Source organism: Chiloscyllium plagiosum, unplaced genomic scaffold (assembly GCF_037043375.1).
Source record: "Chiloscyllium plagiosum isolate Xiang-an unplaced genomic scaffold, Cpla_swu_hap1 HiC_scaffold_7, whole genome shotgun sequence".
Lineage (NCBI taxonomy): Eukaryota > Metazoa > Chordata > Chondrichthyes > Orectolobiformes > Hemiscylliidae > Chiloscyllium > Chiloscyllium plagiosum.
Genome location: NW_028270145.1, coordinates 59,685,435 through 59,692,651, shown reverse-complemented (window position 1 = coordinate 59,692,651; position 7,217 = coordinate 59,685,435).

Genomic DNA, 7,217 nt, shown 5'->3' with positions numbered 1-7,217 from the left:
GAACCGATTTCTCTTCTTCATGGCCTGCCCAGTGTATTCCCTGTAGATGTGCATAAGGAAAGACTTTTCAACATCCTCACTTTCTGCGCAACAAAGAAAATCTTGTTAGGTTGTGTGTCTGAAAATCCCCCCGGCCTGTTGGGTTGGCAGAAGATTGTTATGGAGTATATCCCCTCGGATTTTCTTATAAGTATGATATGCCACAAAACTGAGAATTTCTATAAGACATGGCAGCCCTTTTTGGAATACCTGGACACAGATTTGTCTGTCACACTAATAAGGGCTTTTATATAGCCGTAACAATTGTGTTTTACGAGTCCTAATATCCAGAGAGGTGGAACTGAGAATGTATGAATAGGTGAAAAGTAATGCTCTTGATAGTTGAGAGCTAGTGTCTGTTTCGCTGAGCTGTATTATTATTTATTAGTTTGTTGTTAGTTATTATTTATTTAATTTAGTAGTTGGGGTTTTCATTATGTATTTTGTTTATACTTATACTTTTGTACATGAGGGCAGTTTGGATTTTTTTGCATGTTTTTTGGTGTTGTTTCTTTATATTGTTTTCAATTGTATTGTTTTGCATTTGTTGTAATATTCAAAAATCTATTTTTCAATAATAATGTATTTAAAAGAAACCATTTTAGTCCATGAAGGTCACAAGTGTCAAAAACAGATAATGCAAGTTGAAAATTAATAGTTCACTTTTATTAACATTGTGACAATGTTTACTTCAAAACATTGGTGCTGATAATAAAACTTTAAAAATTCCAAAAATGCTTGAAACAGAACCAATTATAAATTACTTTGAGAGCTTTCTCTCTGTGACCCTGTGAAAATGACCTTTTTGGATTCACTGGTAATTCTTCATGGCCTGCCCAGTGTATTCCCTGTAGATGCGCATAAAAAAAGACTTTTCAACATCCTCACTTTCTGCGCAAGAAAGAATATCTTGTTAGGTTGGGTGTTTGAAAATCCGCCCCAGCCTGTCAGATTGGCGGAAGATTGTTATGGAGCATATCCCCTTGGATTTTCTCACAAGTATGGTACACCACAAAACGTTTTGGAATACCTGGACACAGATTTGTCTGCCACACTAATAAGGGCTTTTATATGGCTGTAACGATTCTGCTTTTTGAGTCCAATATCTAGAGAGGGGACCTGCAAACGTATGAATGGGCGAAAAGTAATGCTTTCAATATTCGACAGTTAGCGTTTTGTTTTGCTGAGCTCTGTTATTATTATTTATTACTTTGTTGTTCGTTATCATTTATTTAGTTAATTACATATATTATATATATACATTTGTACATGAGGGCAGTTTGGGTTTTTAAAATTATTTTTTGGTTTTCTTTGTATTGTTTTGAATTGTACTGTTTTATATTTGTTGTAATATTAAAAAATCTATTTTTCAATAAAAATATATTTTTTAGAAATGGTATTTTCTGATCAAGCACTATCATCTTTTGATTGACCTTGGGATCCATCTTATAAAAGTGGCAGATGCTATCAAGGTTTTGACATGGGCCTAATGATCAATGCTGCCTGGCAATTAATTTGAAACTGAAGCTTTATACTGCTAAATTTAATATTGCATGCTGATTTTATACTTGCAAAGCAGTAGCATAGGCATAGAACTTTGATCCAAGTCAACAAATTTCATTGGTACAATCAGAGTAAATAAGGGGTTTTCCTAATGTTTTCCTGCCAAAGTTAGAGAAAGCAGAGAATGCAACGTGACTTCTCCATGCCAACACTTCTGCTTTTCAGTGTTATCTTGTTATAACACAAACAATGATGGAAAAAGCATTAACAACAAGCTAACATATCATTATGGCTGGACTTGTTACCATGATTGATGGAAGCTCAGGAGAAATCAAATCGAAAAATTCAATCAGTCATGACAACCAAAAAGAGATGGCGATCATCTGGCAACCAAAGAAAGAACTGTGCAACTGTTCAGTGCCTTGTTCATCTTATATTGCCCTCATTGTGAGAAGATTCGAGAAAGTTTTTTTTTGTATGGGAACATGTCCAGATTGCAATGTATACACACACTTTACTATTTTAATCCTGATATGTATCAGGAAACTTTCTGGTATAGTAAAGACGGTGGGAGCTGCTGGTTGAGGAATTTAAATGATTTTTTTTACACTCTAATGGACCATACCTATCTCACCTAGCCTCAATCTCTGACTGTCCTTCCATATTACACTTTGCAATAATGACAGAAGTTAGACAACTGATCATTATGAAAATAATTTTGGTTAAAAGAATTGAGCCAAGACAGCTACAATAATTGTAGGGCAGCACAGTGACTCAGGAGTTAGCACTGCTACCTCACAGCACCAGGGTCCCAGGTTTGATTCCAGCCTCAGAGGACTGTCTGTGTGGAGTTTGCACATTCTCCCCGTATTTGCGTGGGTTTCCTTCGGGTGCTCTGGTTTCCTCCCACAGTCCGAAGATGTGCAAGTCAGGTGAATTGGCCATGCTAAATTGCCCATAGTGTTCGGTGCATTAGTCAGAGGGTAAATGGGTCTGGGTGGATTACTCTTCGGAGGGTCGGTGTGGACTCGTTGGGCTGAAGGGCATGTTTCCACATTAGAGGGAATCTAATCTAATCTAATATATTCAAGAAATTATGACAAAATAACTGTTCATACATGCAAACGAACAGTGGTAGCACCAGACGGCAATATGTCAAATGAACAAATGATGGACAGATGGAGGTTATACAGTTAGAGCAGAGAAAGTTGTATTAACATTACCATGGCTGCCTTGAATAAATGCAGGGAACTGTATGATGCAACCATTTCAATAATAATATGTCCTATATCTTTCATTTGCTATAGTTTCATCAGGGTAGCAATGTTTACCTATCTGTGAAAACTCAAATGTTTAAGTGTACATTGAGTCTGGAATGTCTCAGTTTTCAGTAAAGCTATCAATTCCAATTTCCATAGAATGAAATAAGAATCTAATTCTTCAATATGTCTAACTTTACTATAAAATCTTGGGAGGGACAATAGGAAAATTGAATCAGGATCACCTATTTAGGATCTTATATTTTAGTATTATGTTTAAAGGTATAAAGGGGCTAAAGAGATAGCCTTTTAATTCAGGAACATGGATTGTAAGTTTGCTTATCACTTGTTCAAAGGGTTGCTGACTCTTTCTATGATTGCCATATGAAGTCCAGTGTTGAATGCATTGCTGCATGGCTGTACACCTAGGCAGGAGGTACAGATTCATGTGAAACAAACACCACTTAAAGCAAGCTTGCTCAACTTGAATCCAAACTCATCTCTTTGAGAAAAAGGATGGTTCCAGCAGCAGCGACTGAAACTGATTGGACAATTAAAAGCACATGAGCTCATGTTTTTGGATCCTATAATGGAGTTACTTATGAAGGAGAAGTATGGGAGAAGAGAGGTTCTTCCTTCTCTCAGAGGGCTCCAGGCAGCCATCAGATTGCAGTGGGAGTGAATAACCCTGACATGGAAGACATGGGTGCAGTGACACAAGGGGAAAAAACTTCTAGGGAGCTGAACAATGTGATAAATGGAAAGAACTATGGCAGAAACACACAAGAAGTTCAGAAAGATTTATCAGGAACAATGTTCTGCATCTTTTAACTAAATTCTGAATATCTAGGTGAGATTCCCACTAGACAGCTGTAAGTTGCCAATTTAATGGGATTATTGCTTGTTAGCAACCTTACTTGTCTCACCTCATTAATATGCAGCTTCATGTTTACTTGAGCAAACTCGATGCCAATAATTCTTGACACACGTGTCAGAATGGGTATCTTGTGACTTCAGCTCATCACTTGCTTCAAAGGACTACCAGGTACCAACAGCTCCATGGATAGTGGCCACATGCACTCCATATCCATGGACACTGGCATCCAACATGTGCCAGCCTCTAAGAACTCTCATTACACATATCCAATCCACTTTCAGTATGTTTCTACATATGAATGCTGCACCTTGTGGGGTGGGAAGGGGGTGCAATGATATCTATCATTGTAATGCTGCTGCAGCAAGGACTTTGAGTGTAGGTACTCATACCCAGACTGCATTGCTGGTCCATTCATTTAATTTTCAATCATTTTGAGTCTACTGTTAGTAGAGTAGTCTAGTGGGCACCCCTCAAGGCAAGACTGATAACTTTTGGTCGAGGATCAAACAATAAATCAAATGGTACCAATCCAGGAGTTTGGACGTAGTCAATTACCTACTCAGAGTAGTAAGAGTCAAGATGCTCTCCACGTAAGGGGTAAGGAGCAAAATGTCAAACAGCCCAACCCCATCTGGATTAACGCTGCCCCATTGTGAGCTGTTTTCCTCCTGGAATGAGAGAGATGCATTATTAAGGAAGATGAAGTGAGTGACACAGCTTCTACGTATTGGTCCAGTTGGCTGTCCTGACTTATTATTCTGGTACCCTTTGACAAGCTTCCTCGCTTTGTGTCTGTGCTAAACGATAGTGCAGCCAATATCCATGGATGTGATGTACATGTGGCCAGTGGCAATGGAGCACGTCCTGAGATGTTAGTGCCAGGTATCCAACATGGTGCAAGTGGTGAGCTAAAATTACCAGCTATCCACTCTAACTTGAATGTTCAGAATTCTCAACATCTAGCTTATTTGGTATATTTGGTAAGGTTGGAAGCCGAATATTAATGAGGCAAATTGTTGCATTAATGAGGCATTTAACAAACTGTGATTATATAACCTATTACAATAATTAACCTTAATTCACAACTTGCCACTGCCTTGCGAAAAACCTGTTTCACTGCTTGGCAAGTGTATTAAAGATGAGGCAGCTTCCTCCTGATATCAAGATAAGCCTTGCCAAACTTGTTGTGCAATTCTGTCACAAATCTCACCATAGACCAAGGCATTCAGGCCCCAGTAAGCTTCCACCCAACAAAGCTGATGATTAGCCAAAATACTGTAACTTTCAGTCCTGGAAGTTTAATGATTTTGTGAGTGTTCAAGGTAACTGAATCTTCACATGTTAAATCCTTGTTGCAGTTTATATGAGTGCTGGCTATAACATGATAGGGTCTGCCATGTTAGGGTTAATGATCTAGAAATCAGTTGCTCATCAGGAATTCATTCTGAGTTATTTTGTTTAATGCAGTAAAACACTTCATAAGTTATGAAGCAGACATTAAAGTAGTAATTCAATTTCTATGTGTACAGCTTTCAGACACAAAGTAAACTGTCATAACATTGTCTTTCCACAGCACATGGAGTCTTTAGATTAGATTAGATTCCCTACAGTGTGGAAACAGGCCCTTCAGTCCAACAAGTCCACAGTGATCCTCTGAAGAGTAACCCACCCACCCCTACATTTACCCCTGACGAATGCACCTAACACTATGGGCAATTTAGCACGGCCAATTCACTTAACGTGCACATCTTTGGATTGTGGGAGGACACCAGACCACCTGGAGGAAACCCACGCAGACACATGGAGAATGTGCAAACTCCACACAGACAGTTGCCCAAGGCTAGAATCAAACCTGGGTCCCTGGCGCTGTGAGGCAGCAGTGATAACCACTGAGTCACTGTGCCACCCGGCAAATGTGAACCTTCTTAAAGGCAAGATGTACATGCAACAGAGTCTTAGAGGAGAGTCATTGTTCATGCATATAGGATTGCCCTTTATATTCTAGAATCATAGAATCCCTACAGTGTGGAAGCAGGCCATTCGGCCCATCAAGTAAACACTGACCCTCCAAAGAGTATCATCAGGGGATCCCATGACTAATCCACCTAGAGTGTACATAATAGGCAATTTCACATGGCCAATCCACCTAGTCTGCAGATCTTTGAACTGTGGGAGGAAGCCAGAGCCCACCAGAGGAAACTCAAGCAGACTCCATGAGAATGTGCAAACTCCACATAGATAGTTGCCCAAGGGTGGAATTGAACCCAGGTGCCTGGCGTTGTGAGGCAGCAGTGCTAACCATTGAGCCATCATACTGCCCTACAGTTTATTATGGTATCTCAAGGATTGCTGGACCAGCAGATCAACACACAATGAAAATATTGTAACTGATGCCAGAATTTACTAGAATGATGTTCTGAACATGGTCATGTATCAGTCTCACACTGACTGACTGATTGTGGTTTCAGTACATTCCCATTGAAATCTAATGCCAGCAAGGCCAGATGTGTACATCTGATGGCTCCCCACACAATTTGGAAGCCAGCCATGTTAGGAAGGCCATATGCCTGCAATTCATGCTTCTTGCTATTTAGAGAGAAGATAATTAACTCCTCTTTCATGGCACTCAGAGTCCAAGGTACAAATGTAATGCATTGTGAAACATTTACAAATCAATTGTTCTGGCCTGAATGAGCTAGGTGACATTAGAATTCGAGACTACCTGCACTTTGACAGCAATTGGTAGCACTGTCTTGTCCCCGTTCTGAGGTTACAAGTCCAGTGTCAAGGGGTGGAACAGCTCTGTTTCTTTCTTGAAATGTAGCCATTGAACACACTACTCTGGTATAAGCTCAGTTTTGAGAATAATTCTCTGAAAACTGGAGGTATATCAGATCTCCTGCTAAAGCCTTCTTCCTTCTCTTTCTGAAGCAGCTGTCCCTCTTTGCTTCCCTTGTTTCATCTCTCTATGATGGTACACTCCAAGTATATCCCTATGGCTGCAAGTGATTGTCATGTGCAAAGGTTCTCATGAAGTAGCATTCAACAACACTCCCTGTTGACATGATCAACTTTTCACAACTCTCCAAGCAACAGCAAGTAAATCGTCAAAAACAACTAACAACAGGTTAGATAGTGATCGCTTTTAAATAAATCAGGTATGAGGTACCCTGTTCTTCTGAAAGTATCTTTGACTGTGTATGTTTAAAACAGTGGCGTTGACTACACTGGCAAAATCCAAAATTGCATTGCGTCATTGTGACAAGTTGAGTGATGTTCCAATTTGTCTATTCTTCTAGCTCACATTCAGAATGCCATTACCATTGTCCTTAAAAACATAATACCTCTGGTGTCAGAGGTCCTCGAAATGGATGGTTGTGATCTGATCACTGTTTTCATCATTTCTGGTTCTCCTGGTGCTGAAACAGCCACTGCCAAGGAACTGCATGTTGAGACTTGAATACTTTCCCAGTGCAGCAGGAAACTAGGTTTAGTTCTTTAAATGTATGCACCTGTTAGTACTGCATTACCTGCAAAAT